General features: G+C 39.6%; 1 protein-coding gene across 1 annotated transcript in view; it reads left to right on the top strand.

The window, feature by feature from the left end:
- The window catches only part of LOC127633152 (astrotactin-2-like), an 875,437-nt gene that overhangs the window by 338,560 nt on the left and 519,113 nt on the right, over positions 1 to 17,764 (top strand). The gene's annotated exons all lie outside the window — the stretch shown is intronic.

Below are 17,764 nucleotides of genomic sequence, written 5' to 3'. Positions count from 1 at the left end.
CAACAGATGTCCCCTCTACTTCTCTCTGAGTCACCCAGCCCCCCTGGGTCTGGACACGATGGCACATACATGGCCCAGAATGCATCTGTATCCATTTCCTCTGGTTTCTCTGCTCCTGGGAGTCTTGGCCAGAGTTCGCCAGCAAGGGTCTTGCCTCTTACTGATAGCACCGCGTTGGCCGAACAGGGTATGGTTCTCGGAGATAATGTCTCTCCTCGACGACTCGCCTTGAGTGATTCCGGACAGGAGGGACCTTCTGTCCCAAGCGTAGGGGACAATATTTCATCCCTGGACCGAGCAGTGGAACCTTCATGTTTGGCCCCTGAAGGGTACCAACTGAGGGACACTGGGCTTTCACCTGAAGTCATCAAGACCATTCTAAGTGCTAGGGCTCCCTCTACTAGAAGAAGTTATGCCAATAAATGGGGTGTCTTTGAAAGATGGTGCAGTGCACATAATGCAGATCCAGTTAACTGACAGATTGCTTCAGATCTGGACTGTGTGCAGAAAAAATTATCAGCAGGCACATGCCCCGCCACTCTCTGGGTTTATGTGGCCGCTCTATTGGCTTGCCACACCTTGATTGACGGGATGCCTTTGGGGAGACATCCCCTGCTTTGTTCACGGAGCTATGTGTTTGAAACCTCCTGCTAGGACCAGGATCCCTTCATGGGACTTAGCAATAGTCCTTGAGGGTCTGGTTCAGACCCCCTTTGAACCTCTAGAGTCAGCATCTTATGTCTGACTCTCAAGATGGTTTTTGTTATGGCAATCACTTCTCTAAAAATAATTGGGGATCTACAGGCTCTGTCTGTCTTGCCATCCTTCTTAGATTTTGCCCCTGGAATGGCTAAAGCAATATTGCACCCTCACCCTGACTACCAGCCTAAGGTTCCTTTCTCAACCCTACATCCGGTCACTCTCGAAACGTTCTGCTCCCCGCCGTTTATAATGCTGGAGCAGGAAAGGCTTCACGGACTGTGTCCAGTCCATGCCCTTCAGACTTATGTCCACCGCACTAGCCAGTGGCGTAAGTCAGGGCAACTATTTGTTTGTCACGGGGGTCGTAACAAAGGGGGGCCACCACCAAGCAAATCATGTCACAATGGGTGAGGGATGCTATTGCCCTGGCCTACGAGGCACGTGGTCAAGCTTCGCCAGTAGCTATCAGGGCTCACTCTACCAGAGGGGTCGCCTCATCTAAAGCTTTGGCAAGAGGTGTCCCTCTGCATCATCTTTGTAATGCGGCGGGCTGGTCTTCTCTGCATACATTCATAAGATTCTATAGTTTGGATGTTCATCCTACCCCGGGCTCTTATGTCCTTGAGTCAACATCACAAGCTCATGTCTGAGACCTCTCGCACTCTTGTGAGCACAACTACACAACGTAAGGGGTCCGGACATCCATAGTGTGGTGGCGTGGGTATTCTCATTCCCAAAGCACTAAATCAGCGCAGCATCAAAGTGTAGCTTTTTGATGGGGAACATCTTGGGTTAATTAACTGTAACTCCTGTTCCATGATAAAAGCGGAACGAGATGCTGCGCTTCATTGCCGCACTGAAGATGCCCCAGGACTGCTCTTCAGACAAAATCCCTGACGATGCACCTGTTGCGCATCTATTTATAGCCCCTTTACCGGTTCATACATTTTGTCAATTTCATTGAGGTGTTGCACATATATTCACAGCTGGTCAATCCTAAAGACGTTCCCAAAGCGCTAAATCAGCGCAGCATCTCGTTCCGCTTTTATCAGGGAACAGGGGTTACAGTTAAGTAACTATGAGTTTTCTGCAAGATTAATACAAGGGGAAAAGTATTTTTACAAGGGGTAGTATTTAATGCTTGTTATGTTGAGATTTAGAGTTTCTGTGATGTTGTAATTTTGTGGTTTACTGCTGTGGTGAAGAGTGGAACTTGAGCATAGGTTGAGGACGAACAAATACTTAATCCTTTTATATTGCTTTGTCCAATGAGCTATTTTTTTGCCACTCACAATAGAATGGTTAGAATCTAATTTGTTGAGTAACAAATGGTTTGCCTTTACTCAAAATTATTTTGTCATTTTGTTCGAATATATTTGTATGAATTCATCACGTGCAAATGCCCGGATATCTAATGCGGAAGTAAGCATGAGTTTTGCGCACGAGGCATTAAGGACATACTTATTAATATTATGCCCTTACCCAAACCCCTTATCTAAACCTAACCAATCAGTAGAGTATATAAATATGAGAGGAAGCTGTTGTGTGTGACAGAACCTAGAAATTGTTGAGTTTTAGATGGAAACAGTCTTATGATAGTCGTCTGATATCATATGAATAAACTAAATTTTGAGAAGTCGTATGAATCCTTACAATTTCGCTGTGAGAGTGTGTAGGCTTTAAACATAAGCTATAGTCTATAAGCCTTCTGCATCCAAACAATATAATGATTACAGATGCATGACCAAATATGTATGTCCACAAAAAATCCAGTAGTCAGCACACTGTTGCACTGTTAACAAACTTGACATTTTGAGCTTCATGCTCTTCATCAGACTGCCTGCTGAAGAGCATGTAGCTCGAAACGTCACGTTTGTTAATTTCTGTGGTGAGCTCAATACATTTTGTGGGAGCAACAGTGTGCTGACATTACTGGAGTTTTTGTTAGGACTGTTGACATGTTTTGTAATACACCATTTTTTAATGGTTTATTTAGCTGTTGCTGATGGTTCAAAATGAAGAATCAACTCTCTAGGACTTGAGGCAGGAGGTCATTTTAACCAGAATCAGAACTGACTGAGGCTTTCAGACTTCAATAAAAGCCAGTGGGATGTTTTGATTTTTAGCTGCACCATTTAGTCACTGCCTGCCAAGAATCAACCTCTCTCCCTGCCAATGTCTGGGTTCAATCAGCAGCTGAATGCTGGGAGAACAACACAACTTTGTAATGCTCTTACAATGGAATACTATGGGTGGAGGCATTCTGAGCATTTTAAAAGCAGAAATTTACAACTTGTGAGGAAAATATACAGCAACACAAATCGATTTCCCATGATGTGTTTGTATCTCAACTGGTTGAGCATGGCGTTAACAATGCCAGTGTCATAGATTCAACGGAACGTACATACTTATACAATATATATACTGAATTCACTGTATTTGGACAAAAAATTCTGCCAAATGCATACATTTAAATGACACATTTTAACATGAATTTATTACTGTTTCAAGGTTGCAGAAAACTGGTGCTGTTTATAATTTGTTATCCACCAACAACATTGGCAATCAAAATACCAGATTTCAGATGCTCATTATCGTAAGAAGTCACTTAACAGAACATAATATCCATTTTCCAGAGTAATCTCACACATGGCTAATATGTCCAGGTATACTGTAGCCTATGTCCACCCATCTTTATTGAACACTGCTGTCTGTCCCTGCCATTCTTAATATGACACTTTAAAACAACCTACAGATAACACAAGTACTCCACAGGTCTCTCGACAGACAGAGCTCTTTGTTGACTCACTGGATGAGTGTTGTGGACTATAGCGTGATTGTTTGTTTCACTCCTTTGAATGAAGCAAGATTTTCTTTTTTCTGAGACTTACATATGTCTGTGGAGGTATAGTGAAAACTAATTCTGAGGTGTCAAAGATTTTTGACATATAGGCTCTAGCACAAGGGACTAAAAACTTTCCAACGAATGAAAACAAAAGCTATAATTTTTTTTTTTTTTTTTGCCGAAAGTAAAAGAAACCGGAAATAAAGTCCCTTTCAATTGTTCTGGAATTAAAATGTTTTTTTTGGTAACCGGTTAATAGTCAGTTAATTTTGTTCTGATAATTTTTCTTATGAAACCAAAGCCTTTATATATATAAAAGGCTTTCAAATTTACTGTAAAAAATAATAATAATAAAAAAATAAAACAATATATATATATATATATATATATATATATATATATATATATATATATATATATATATATATATATATATATATATATATTTTTATTTTACAGTTAATTTGAGGAATTACACCACTTCATGTTGCCTAAAAAAGTTGGTTGGTTTTAGTTGAACATGGAAACTGCTGCATCACACTTTTTTGGCTTTAATACACATTGTGGATTTAGCCTTCTGTGACATGCTGAAGACCGTTTAGACAACTGTATATAATTACTATGTATGCACAGTTAATCCAAATAAAAGGGAAATTATTCAGGTAAAAACTATATTTTTCAATTGTTTCCAAGTCTTGTCACAGAATTATTGTTAGGTATGATGATTCAGATTAGATGCCACCGGTTTCTGACTGATCTGATCTGTAATTAAAACCAATAATTATTAAATGTTTAAAATAAAATATTTCGTCTTGTGTGCAGTGTGTGCATGCATGCAGGAAAGAGCAGTTTTGGCTATTAATTGATGTTAGATGGCCAGATGTATTTTATAAATATTTTAAATATTTTGGGGGATTTACTGTACCTGTAAAGAGTAAATAATATAGTACAAGACATTTTAATAAAAGCAACATGGTCTAACTGAATGCAAACTTAATGAAAGCCAAAGCTTCCCCATGTTCTGCTATACAGCCTCTTCTGTTGAGATTCCCAAGTTTATTACATATTACACCACCTGATACAAAATAACATGGTATTAAACATGATATTTACATGGTAAATTGGTCTTTAACTTACATTCACATAGACATTTACAACTTGCCAACTTGTTTATTGAGAATTTGAGGTTATTTTAAAACCAAGACTATTTTCTAATTCTTACCAGTACAAACTAATCCTCTTTAATATTAATGGCCTTTCAATGCCTGTAGGGAAAATAATCTAAGTTTTTCTTAATACAAATGCCTTGATGAAATAAGAAGAATTACTGACGTACAGACATCGGAAACTACAAAAACCCTACTGTTTCTCCTGGTATGCTTAAGCATCGTCTTCATCCTCCTTATCTTCTGTTTGCAGGTCAGAGTGTTCCTCTGATAATTATGGTGCAGAAACAATAACAGGGAATGCTACAATAAAACAAGACATGTTTTAGTATCAAAAATACACATTCAGCACATATCCAAGTGAACTAGCATTAAAGGTGGCACTCAGTCATTTTTTACTCATTCTACATGGAGAGGGTCCGCACATGGGGGCTGCAATGTTAGAATCACATGACCAGCCAAATAATCTCAGCCAGGCTTAATCTCAGTAACCGTCCTGTTATTTGACACTTTCACTTATGATTAAAGTAATCATGGCTGACTGTGACAATACAAATGTCTTGATGTAAAAAGCATAATGACAGTACACATATACAAACAAACCTGCTGTTTCTCCCGCTATCATCATCATCCTCAACATCATCAGAGTTCCTCATCAAAGTTTCAGTGCAGAGCAGTTTAGGATTTAACATGAAAAATATCTTGTTAACTGGCTGTAGATAGTACAGTACAGTACATTACAGTCTCTAGACTGTAATGTACTGAGGTGGTGGTAAAGTGGTCTAAACACATAACTGGTAATCTGGTAATCAGAAGGACACTGGTTCAAACCCCACAGCCACCACCATTGTGTCCTTGAGCAAGGCACTTAACTCCAGGTTGCTTCGGGGGGATTGTCCCTGTAATAATTGCACTGTAAGTCGCTTCGGATAAAAGCGTCTGCAAGATTAAGATTAAAAACCAGCCTTGTGTTTTATCTGCTTCTCATCTGAATCTGTGAGGAGTCCAAATCTCTCTACTCTACTAAAAGGTGCTGTAAGAGATTTTTTTTTTAATCTTGTGATCAAATTTTTTTTAATCTTCAATCACACTTGTCTTTGTGACAGCACAAGACTCTGTAAACAGCACAAACAAATATAATGCCACTGTTTAGCCTATCAGAAGATTTATTTAGCTAAAATCATGTTGGCTGACATGTCTTTGGAGGATGGGGTTTGGAGATTTTAATTAATAATGATGCAGTTATGCATGTAATGCAATAATTATGATTATACAACCACTATATTATAATTAGTATATTTATCTTTTATTTTTATATTTAAGAATAATTACACAACCACTGCACCACAGCTCAGACAATGTTACCCTCTTTTACCCAGTAAATAATAATAATAATTATAAACATAGAAAAAGAATCAGCAAGTGAAGGTTAATACATTCAATAAGCATGTTTACTTTCATGTTCTTACACCGATTATGGTTAAATCCATAAACTAGCTTATGAATAAACTGGTGGATATGGGTAGATTTTTACCCATTACGCTTACCCGGCTCATCCAATGTGCAAACATGTTGAGTCCATGTCTCTTCACAGTTTGACGTCATAACTAGAGAATAACGCTATTATTTCAAATGTTTTGCAAATGCAAATTCTTGCCTTGTCGGATTTTTTAAATAAGCTGAATTTTGGGAGTAATCAGTGTATTGCTGTTCATTTAAACAGGATCAATGTTACCTTTAACTGCTTTTTGAATGTGGGCAACACATGACATAAAGCATGACATAAAGTTCCCATAATTATAAAATAATCCAACTCAAATCTTTTCTAGAAGGTGACTGCAAGTTCACTGTTGAGTCCATAAAAATTCAGTGTTTAATTCACACTGACAGCAAGTGATTTATTTAGTGCTTTAAGAACCTTCATTCTGAAGAAAAGAGCACACCTGCAAACTTGCAAGAAGGTTTGAAATTCATCGGTTGAATTTTTGTGAACTGCAAGTGAAAATCATCATCATGAGATCTCTTTAATAACTCAGTCATTTTTTCCAGACAACAGTGAGATTAAATGGAAAACAAATTTAATGGAGATCATTTTGCTGAAGTCTTCTGCTTCTCTGATGATTCTCCGGTCCTGAGAAGAAATGCCCAGTAATCTCACATGCGCCTCATCAGAAGTAACCTCAACATTGTCTCAAAATGTGCTTAGATTTGCCAAGATACCAAAATATTAACAACTCAAATTGCATTGGTGGGTGCATGTGTGTATTATTGTTTACTCTCTTTCAGATATATTTAAGAGCAAAACCTCAACACACATTATGGATGTTGGGATCATGATTGTGTCTTTGTTTCTGGCTTGTCGCTATATGTTGTTCCGTCCTCTAGCAAATGCACAAATAGGACACGGAGACCTGTTAAACTGACCTTGACTTCACTTTCACACCTATATATTGGGATCCTTCATTCTAACAGTTTTTTTTCCTGAACACTCAAGGAGTCCAATATCTATACTAATGTCACTCTCATAGTTTCACATATTATCTCTGATCTGAACTTCGAAAGGATGCTGATTTTGATTTTAGCAAAGGAGTTTGAATCTCAAGATCACAATTAGCAAATAAAAGTGGAATGTGTTCACCTGTGCACCAGAATCTTTCTGCTTCTGAAAATGTTTTATTAATAATAGGATTTTTATATTTTCTAAGAAAAAATAAATGTGAGTGGTGCTTAGCTCTGCAAAAGTCATTGTCATTTTGCTAGGGTGGTTGTTAGGTTGTTGCTATGTGGTTGCTAAGGTGTTCTTAGTAGTTGCTAAGTGGTTGCTTCTAAATCAAAACAGTGCCTGACACTTTTTCAGCTGTCTTGGTTACAGAAGTAGATTTAAATTTTTCACATCGTTATATTTATTATTATCTATTTTTTTATAAAGGTTGAATAAAATCCTGAACCAGACCATCCAGCTCCGAAGTAATCACAATATTACAAAAACAAAAAAGAAGAATCGGATTTTCATTCCCGAACCAACTGTTTCACTCTTTAATTCAAAAGATGTCTCTTTAAGTCTGTATGATCTTCTAGTCTTTGGTCTCATTGTTTATTTTTTTAATTTTTTGTCCACTAGTTGGACAAGGCTAATACTAAATATGAGCAATAGCAATATTGATACTTCAGTAGTCTATCGTAATTCAAGAAAACAGCAAAATAATTATGAGAGACCCAAATAGAAATGTGTAGATTTAATCAGACATCTTTGCTACCAGTCTAATAGAACTTAATAATTTGATCTATGCTTAATATAATTTTTCAAAGGAACTAAATGTGCTGTGATTTGCAATGTGAGAAGGGTTCATTAAAATTGTCCCTCTGTGGTCTTTGGTTGAAGTGGCTCCTGTGGGCTCCATATGTTCTCCTGTGTGTTTTGAATGTTTTATTCCATGGATCAGTCAACTTAATTGCTTAATCATTCATCTGTATGTCTGTCCACCGCCTGATCTCTTTTTGCAAAGAGCCTTGTTAATAACTTTATTTTATTGCATTGAGCCTAGCCAGCTCAGTAATACTTAATAACATTCCAGAAGGAGCGTTTTAGTAAGATTGAGGCTGGAACCACCACAGGAAGTGTGAAGCTGTTACTTGAGCTTTGACAGCAGGAGGGGATATGCAGCCGTGTGCCAATACATCCGTTCCTCCAGGGAGTCCAGATGTAAAGAAGACAGGATAATGCCTCCTTGACATTTCACTCCAATCAAAAGAGCGGTTTTCTTCAATGTCAATAGACCTCCGTCTGTCTCTTTTCATTCTTTACTTTCTCTGAATTAAACCATTAAACAAATACAATCTTGTCAATCTCTTTCATTTTGAAGAGACCAAAGTGAAATGTATCCAGGGAGATATGAGGCTTTATTGAATAATTTTTTTTTAGTTGTGTGAATGAAACTGACTTTTAAAATGTATGTCTATAAATATGTACAGTGGTGATTTTAATGAGCGCAGTAAATTAAAGCAAATTGGATTTAGCAAAAGAAACAGTTCAAAGCATAACAAATAAAATGAAATATCAAAACAACAAAATAAGTAAAACCATTATATACTTATATAAAATAAATATGAATGCATATACTGCTGCTGACCGGAAGCGATGATTTATAGTTAAAAAGTACTTGCATATTGATATTTTTCACACCAAAAGTGATAGTTTCTCTTTAGAAGAAACTATCCAGTGGAGTCAAATGGATGACATTTATGCTAACTGTCTGTCCTATTTGGAGCTTCAAAGGTTGCTTCTAAAGTCTTTAACCTGCTCCATCTTTACAAGGCGGACTCCCTCAAGATAATGCACATAACTACTGTAAGTGGATAGAAAAATTAAATGATTCGTATTTTGTAATTTAAAATTTTTAGAAATACGCTTAAAAAAGAAAAAAAAATTTGGATGGAAACCCAGATATTGGAAATTACGAGATGTACTCATGATGACAGGCTCCCAGCAAGAACAGCAGGATGTGTATAATTGCATATATATTTTGTTACGGTATTTGCACACATGTTGTTGTGTTTGTCGTCCCATTGAGTTGTGTCATGTGGTGTTAGCTTGGATTATATCTCTATACATAAGTATAGTTGTAAGGGAGGAGTTAGGGTCTGGTGGCCTGGGAGGAGGCCTCAGGGCAAAGGCGGGGTCTGGTGGCCTGGGAGGAGGCCTCAGGGCAAAGGTGGGGTCTGGTGGCCTGGGAGGAGGCCTCAGGGCAAATGCGGGGTCTGGCGGCCTGGGAGGAGGCCTCAGGGCAAAGGTGAGGTCTGGTGGCCTGGGAGGAGGCCTCAGGGCAGAGGTGTTACAGTACTGGTCGGTGGCTAGCTGGACGGGGGAAACGGACTGGGCAACAGCCTCTGGACAGGAGACAGTGAACTGGATGGCGGCCACTGGATCCTGGGGACCATTGGGGAACGGCCTCCGTGGCCTGGAGCACTGCCAGCACCTGGTGAATGGCTTCCGTGTCCAGAAGCACTGGTACCGACTGGGGAACGGCCTCTGTGGCTGAGAGCGCTGGCAGAGATTAGGGAGCAGGAGCCCTTCTCCTCCTCCTCTTTCAGGCAGCTGGGAGCACTGCTGTGGGAACTGTCTTCGTGGCCGAGGATGCTAACCCTGGGATGGCCGAGGCTTCCGGTGCTAGCTCTGGGATGGATGAGGCTTCAGACAGTGGCTCTGGGACGGACAAAGCTTCAAGAATTGGCTTGTTGACTCCGGTTGGGATGACGAATAGAAGTCCTCAAAGGCACAGGTTGAAACAAACACCTACCATTTCATAGCCTGCCTGACTGCCTTGAGAAAACCTCCATCCTCATCCCGATCTGGGAGCCAAGTTCTAAAAAGTTCATTCAGACAAGGCAACGCCACGTGATGCACACACCAGGTGACAAAAACAAGACAGGACACCTATGGAAGAGTTCGGCCACACACACATCCGACACCGTAGACTGAAGTGACCAAACCTCAGCACAAAAAGAAGACCTTGACTTCACTTTCCTGTCTGGCCCAGGGCATGTTGCAGATCTCTACTTGGCTATAAACAATGGCTTACTGTCTATTACAAACACACTGATAAATGAAAATATTTTAATAAATCACCTACCATCATTACTGCATGGTTCCATTTAGTTGGCACTGATGCATCTTTCAACAAAAAAAAAACATCTCACCTCACATAACTTGAGCCGTTCTCTTCTAAACAGTATACCCATGATGATGACGCATGTTGTGGGCTGTGTACATGCAAATGAGCAATGTCTCACGATGTCATGAACACACAGATTTCAAAACGAGATGTTTCAACATGGTGGTAACTATAAATGCCATTTTTAGACTGAGGAGGACGTTTTTTTAGTTCTGAAACTAACAGTATGTTTTTATATTAAAGTTAACTCTTATATGCCTAAATATCAAGGAAAATTTGATTCTCCATTTCATGACACCTTTAAAAAAAATTCAGGGTATTATAGAAATTTTTTGTCATTCTTATGCAATTTTCTACCAAAGTCTATGTTTTATTTAATAATTTTCGTGTTGTAGCCTGTATGCCTCTTTGAAATAACTGAAATCATTTGATGAAGTGATATGAGACCGTCATGCAGTCAAGACCTGGAACTAGCAGTGCATTTATGAAAAATTATTGCACACCTTAGAATGTCCATCAAACAATCAGAATCAAGCATCCAACAGTGATCAGTGTTCTTTCACAGCAAGAAGTGACATAGCTGGTTTTGTGAACTTCAGCCGTAATGCCTCAATGATTTTTTTCTTCTCTGCTGTTCATTATCCATTTGACGTGTTGTGTGATCGCTCTATACTACGGTTAGAAGAAGGCCTCTCAAGTGCCCTACAACTCCATAAAGCTCTCTGAATTCCATGCGCTCAATAATCCTGCATACCTCCAGTGAAAGTCTGCTATGGGTAAACTTCTGAAGTAATTTCTCCCTCAGCTTCCTCACACATGCTAATTTTGTTTTCCTAAACACAATGTATTTGCTGAGATTTGAAAGTTAACAGAAGCAGTTGTTCACTCACTATTCATTTACACTAACCTCTCATGAATGTACCTTTCTTATTGATCCATTCTACTCTTTTCATCTTCATTTCTATTTCCTTGACTTTCTTTTCTTTGGTGTCTTGACAGTGAATTCAGTCCCTTTGATCTTGCATTTCAAGTAGATTTGTTAATGCACAGCTAAACTGACTGGCCCGCTCTGTGAAATCAGGTTGGATTTTTCTGGTAATTGGTTTTACCGCTGCAGGTCTGTCTTTATCAGCATGTAATTGTGTTTTTTGTCCTTGAGACACCGGTAGACAGCAGTTTATTCTTCAGAACTCAAACAGAGCATGACATACACAGATGAGTCAAAACATTATGACCACCTGCCTAATATGCTGTTGGTCCTCTGCATCGACCTGTCGAGGCATGGACTCTACAAGACCCCTGATGTTGTCCTGTGCTCTCTTGCACCAAGACATCAGCAGCAGATCCTTCAAGTCTTTTAAGTTGCTAGGTGGAGCCCCCATGGATCAGACTTGTTGGTTCAGCACATCCCACAAATGCTTAATCAGATTGAGATCTGGTGCAATGAGTCATGTTTTCTTTAACATCACATGGACAGCGGTGCGATTTACCTGGGGAGGTGATGGCACCATGGTGCACTGAATACGACAAGCTGGTGGAGGGAGTGTGATGCCCTCTGCAATGTTCTGCTGGGAAACCCTGGGCCTGGCTATTCATGTGGACGTCAACTTGAAATCTGGCAACTCCACACATGTTGAAATCTAATTCTGACCAGCTAAATGTTATTTATTACCGTAATTTCCGGACTATAAGCCGCAACTTTTTTCCCCACGCTTTGAACCTCGCGGCTTATACAATGACGCGGCTAATATATGGATTTTTCCCACTTAAAAAAAAAAAAAACATTCTGTGACGTGCACAGTTTTTTGACGGCATGAAGCTTTCATTAGACCAATGAAATTGCAGAACGGGTTAAGGTCAAAACAACTTTTTTGTTTACTGTTTAGATTAAATCGAGCGCGCTCAAACTTCCCATCATTCTGATTACGGTAGTAATTTTGTCACCCTCACCATGGCAAAGACATGGAGAAATGCATATGATGCAGCTTTCAAGTTGAAGGCGATTGATCTGGCTGCTGCACGGGAGCTTGGTCTTAATGAGTCGATGAGAAGACGCTGGAAACAGCAGCGTGAGGAATTGACTCAAAAAGACAACTAAATCTGAGGCTATTTAACTCCGACAATCGAAGGAGATGACTTCAGTGGTTTCAGTGCACAGGACGAGGAAGATAGTGACCAATGACTTTATTGGTAGGCTACTGTTTACTGCAAATGTTTTATTACAAGCCGTGTGTGGCAGCGGGGGCGTGGTCAAGCGCCCGTCCGGGAGAGAAAAGCTGTAAGGGCGCTTACACATGCACTAAATTATGTCTAACACCGGTGTCTAATTTCAAGTGCCCTGCTTCACGTGTCCTTCTTGGGAAAACAGTCACGCGGGCACCAGTGTGACAGTTTTCAGCAGGGCACTTGACGTTCCAGGTAAGGCTTTTAATGGCCACAGCAATGTTTACAATCAATTTTATAAAGTTTCTCAATTCTTCTATGCGCCAACACTAGACTGACGTGTGTCACTCTCTCAGCTCTGTGGCTGCTGCCTTTTATGCCGCTCTCCCCATGCTTACTGAAATTAGACACCGGTGTTAGACATAATTTAGCTCAGGTGTAAGCACCCTTACCGCTTTCTCTCCTGGACGGGCGCTTGACCACGCCCCCGCTGCCACACCGTGTTTCGTTAAAGCCTATTTATTTTTGTTACAAGCCGTGTTTCGTTAAAGCCTGAGTAAAGTTCATTTGTTTAAATGTACCAGTAGGCACCTGCGGCTTATAGACAGGTGCGGCTTATTTATGTTCAAAATAATATTTCATTTAAAAATCAGTGGGTGCGGCTTATATTCAGGTGCGCTCAATAGTCCGGAAATTACGGTAAATGTAGAAAATGTAATATTTTACTTGCATGATTAATTCTAAGTAATACATGACACTATTGATCTAAAGAGGATGTTAAGGGGGATGGTGCGGCTGTGGCTCAGGTGGTAGAGCGGGTCAGCCACTAATCGCTGGGTTGGCGATTCAATTCCCGGCCCACATGACTCCACATGCCGAAGTGTCCTTGGGCAAGACACTGAACCCCAAGTTGCTCCCAATGGCAGGCTAGCGCCTTGCAGTGTATGAATGTGTGTGTGAATGGGTGAATGAGTCACAGCGTAAAGCACTTTGAATACCGTTAAGGTTAAAAAGGCGCTATATAAGTGCAGACCATTTACCTTGGTGGTTTTACAAGGGGGATACTTTTTGGTATTTCTTGCAATCCCCTCGCATCCCTCGTTTGCTTAAGGGCATGTAAATGTGGTCATAATCTTGATATAATGCTAGAGATATATGGAATAAACATAGAAGCCCTGGCGAAGTGAAATGATGTCCTAACAAGAAAATATTATTCTAACCACAGGTGGAGAGCTGTAACCACACAACTTTGCAATGCTGTTTGAGAATGTTTGTTGGAACTATGGTTTCGGGAAACACCAAATCATTGAATTATGTTAGTAATGATGAAACTTACAACCATAGTTGCCTAACGATGCTTTTGAGAAACGCATCCTAGGTTGTTTACTAGCAGTATGCAACTATTTGAAGTAGACAAAGTATATCGTTTGGCTATTAAATGTTCTTAACTTTGGACTGTTGTAGGTGATGACAGCGTAATAAATGCATTTCCTCAAATTTTAAGTTCACCGTCTTTCTAAAGTTGCATTTGATTATTTATTTAAAAAAAATATTGTAATCATTTAATTGTAAATGATTTTAGGAATACTTGATACACTGTTAAATACCTGAAAGAAACTTCAAGTACTATTTATTTAGCTTGTTTCTTGGTTCAGTTGCATTTATTTGTTCTATTAATTAATGTTGGTATCAACTACTAAAAGCTTGGTTTCATGACATTACTGCCATTCAGTGCTCGTTTAAAAAAGTTCTGTTCATAATTTCTGAATAATAAATTTAAAAGAAAACGCATCTATAACATTGATTTTTTTAAATAACATTCTCTTTATTGTGCTTATTTATTCATGTATAGTTGTTCAAATGAGTCATTCTTGTTAGTTTTTGAAAATAATGGTGTTTATGTAAAGATAGTGTCAGCGTAGGAGTGTGTGTGTGTTGTACAACAGATAGCCTTTTCCTGATAGTATGTCTCTCCAGGGAAAGTGCTCCAGACATAACAATTTCCTTCAAAGCACCCAGTTCTACACAAATGTCACTAAACACAAGTTCTCAGTCGCCCTAAATGTGAATCATGTTCACTTGAACAAATGTCAAATCTCCTCTTGTAGAATTAGAATTGTTATATGGTACATGTTTTGCTGGGTGCTTGAAAGTTAATGCCCAGCATTCTAATTGTCCAGATGGTGTCCCTATGGAACAATGAGCTGTTATTGTGGGCAGATTCAGGGTCAAGTACACAGTTAAAACAGGACAGTTCACATTCACATTCTGAACATATACTATGTCTCTATGTCTGACAAATCACACTACGTCTCAGAATTCTTTAAGCACAGATGAATAATAAATTGTGGTCCACCGTGCCCTAACTACAATATATTTAAGCCATTAAATAATAATAAGCAAGGTGACACTGAATATACTCTGTAAAAGTATATAGAGATAAGATAAGCAAAAGGATCTGAGCAACTTTGACAAGGGCCAAATAGTGATAGCTAGACGACTGGGTAAAAGCATCTCCAAAACGACAGGTCTTGTGGGATGTTTCCGGTATGCAGTGGTTATTACCTACCAAAAGTGGTCCAAGGAAGGACAACCGGTGAAACAGCAACAGGGTGATGGGTGCCCAAGGCTCATTGATGCGCATGGGGAGCAAAGGCTAGCCCTTATGTTCTGATCCCACAGAAGAGCTACTGTAGCACAAATTGCTAAAAACGTAATGCTGGCCATAATAGAAAGGTGCAAAAGTGCACAGTGCATCGCAGCTTGCCGCGAATGTGGCTGCATAGCTGCGAATGTGGCTGCATAGCTGCAGACCGGTTACAGTGTCCATGCTGACCCCTGTCCACCACCAACAGCGCCTACAATGGGCCAGTCAGCGTCAGAACTGGACCATGGAGGAATGGAAGAAGGTAGCCTGGTCTGACGAATCAAGTTTTCTTTTAGATCAAGTGGACGGCCGGGTGCATGTGCATCGTTTACCTGGGATCGCAGCAGGATGCACCATGGGCAATGTTCTGCTTGGAAACTTTGGTCTTGGCATTCATATGAATGTTACTTCGACACGTACCACCTTCCTAAAGATTGTTGCAGAGCACATACACCCCTTCATGGCAATGGTATTCACTGATGGTAATGGCCGCTTTCAGCAGGATAATGCGCCCTCACTGTAAAAATTGTTCAGGGATGGTTTTTGAAACATAACTAAGAGTTCAAGGTGTTGACTTGGCCTGCCAAATCCCCAGATCTCAATCTGATTGAGCGTCTATGAGATATGCTGGACCAACAAGTCCGATCCATGGAGGCTCCACCTCGCAACTTATAGGACTTAAAGAATCTGCTGCTAACATCTTGGTGCCAGATATCACAGGACACCTTCAGAGGTCTTGTGGAGTCCATGCCTTGATGGGTCAGAGCTGTTTTGGCGGCAAGAGCAGGACATACATAATATTAGGCAGGTGATGTTAATGTTGTGGCTGATCGGTGTGTACACACACACACACACACACACACACACACACACACACACACACACACACACACACACACACACAGTGCATTTAGAAAGTCTCCAGACCACTTAATTTTTTCCAGATTTTATGTTGCAGCCTTAAGCTAAAATGCTAACAGATATTTTTTCACATCAATCTACACTCCATACCCCATAGTTAAAAGCAAAAAACAGATTTTTTTGTAACTTTTCAAATGTTTTAAAAAGAAAAGAAAACTGAAATATCACATTGACATAAGTATTCAGACCCTTTGCTATGAAATTTAGATTGAAATTTAGCTCAGGTGCATCCTTTTTCTGTAGATCATCTTTGATATGTTTCTACACTTTTATTGGAGTCCACCTGTGGCAAAGTCAATTGATTGGACATGACTCGGAAAGGCACACACCTGTCTGTATAAAGTCTCACAGTTGAAAATGCATATCAGCAAAATCCAAGCCATGAAGTCGAAGGAACTGCCTGCAGAACTCAAACACAGAAATGTGTCGAGGCACAGATCTGAGGATGGCTACAAAAATTGGCTGCATTGAAGGTTTCCAAGAGCACAATGGCCTACATAATTGTTAAATGGAAGAAGTTTGGAACAACCAGGACTTTTCCTAGAGCTGGCAGCCCGGACAAACTGAGCAATCATGGGAGAATGTTAAGAGAGGTGACCAAGAACCAGATTGTCAAAACCCAAGACAATGCAATGTGGCTTAGGGACAACTCTGTGAGTCCTTGAGTGTCCAAGCTAGAGCCTGGATTTGAACCCAAATGAACATCTCTAGAGAGACCTGAAAATGGCTGTCTACCGACGGTCCCCATCCAACCTGACAGAGCTTGAGAGGATCTACAGAGAAAAATGGCAGAAAACCCCCAAATCCATGTGTAAAGCTTGTCGCATCATACCCAAAAAAGACTTGAGGCTGTAATTGTTGCCAAAGGTGCTTCAACTAAGTACTGAGTTAAGGGTCTGATTACTTATGTCAATGTGATATTTAAGTTGTGTGTGTATGTATGTATGTGTGTGTATATATATATATATATATATATATATATATATATATATATATATATATTCATAACACTTGTTATTATATAATCTCTGTAGTTCCTAGTTTGAAACTACTTGTGCAACCTCCGAGACAGGTCCTGGTCCCGTTGGAACCAGAAAGTAATTTCAACAATGACAAGAGCAATTCAGAGTTTGCATTTTTACTTTAAAATGTAATTTTACCCCACTGAGGGTTAGGTGTAGGGTTGGGGTTGGGTTTGGGTTAGGGTGCAGTGTTCATAAAATATGCATTCCTGTTAACTGCATTACATCATATACTTCTAAAAATACAACTCCATGTTGACACTACTCTGTGGACATTTCTCCTGGAACTTGGAGCTCACACGTGTACATTTGTGTCAAAAATACTTGATGATGATTGGAGTTTCAGTAAATAAAAAAGCAACATAACTTTTAGCCTTTGTAGTCACAAGAACACCATAGCAACCATAAAAGCTAAAGCAACATGCTACAAAATTGCATAGAAACACTCAGGAAACCCCCCACAACACTAGCTATAGCATTTAGTGTTGTGGATAGTGAGGTTTTGCGCAGGCAAGCATCACTCACATCATCTTCAGAAAATTTAAAAATCAGATTTTATGCATGACACATCAGGGACACTTGAAAGAAAGATTTTCTTTTGCAATAAATCTCTCTATCTCTCTCTC

Source organism: Xyrauchen texanus, chromosome 3 (genome assembly GCF_025860055.1).
Source record: "Xyrauchen texanus isolate HMW12.3.18 chromosome 3, RBS_HiC_50CHRs, whole genome shotgun sequence".
Lineage (NCBI taxonomy): Eukaryota > Metazoa > Chordata > Actinopteri > Cypriniformes > Catostomidae > Xyrauchen > Xyrauchen texanus.
Note: the sequence above shows the minus strand (reverse complement) of the source record. Positions and strands in the feature narration are given on the sequence as shown.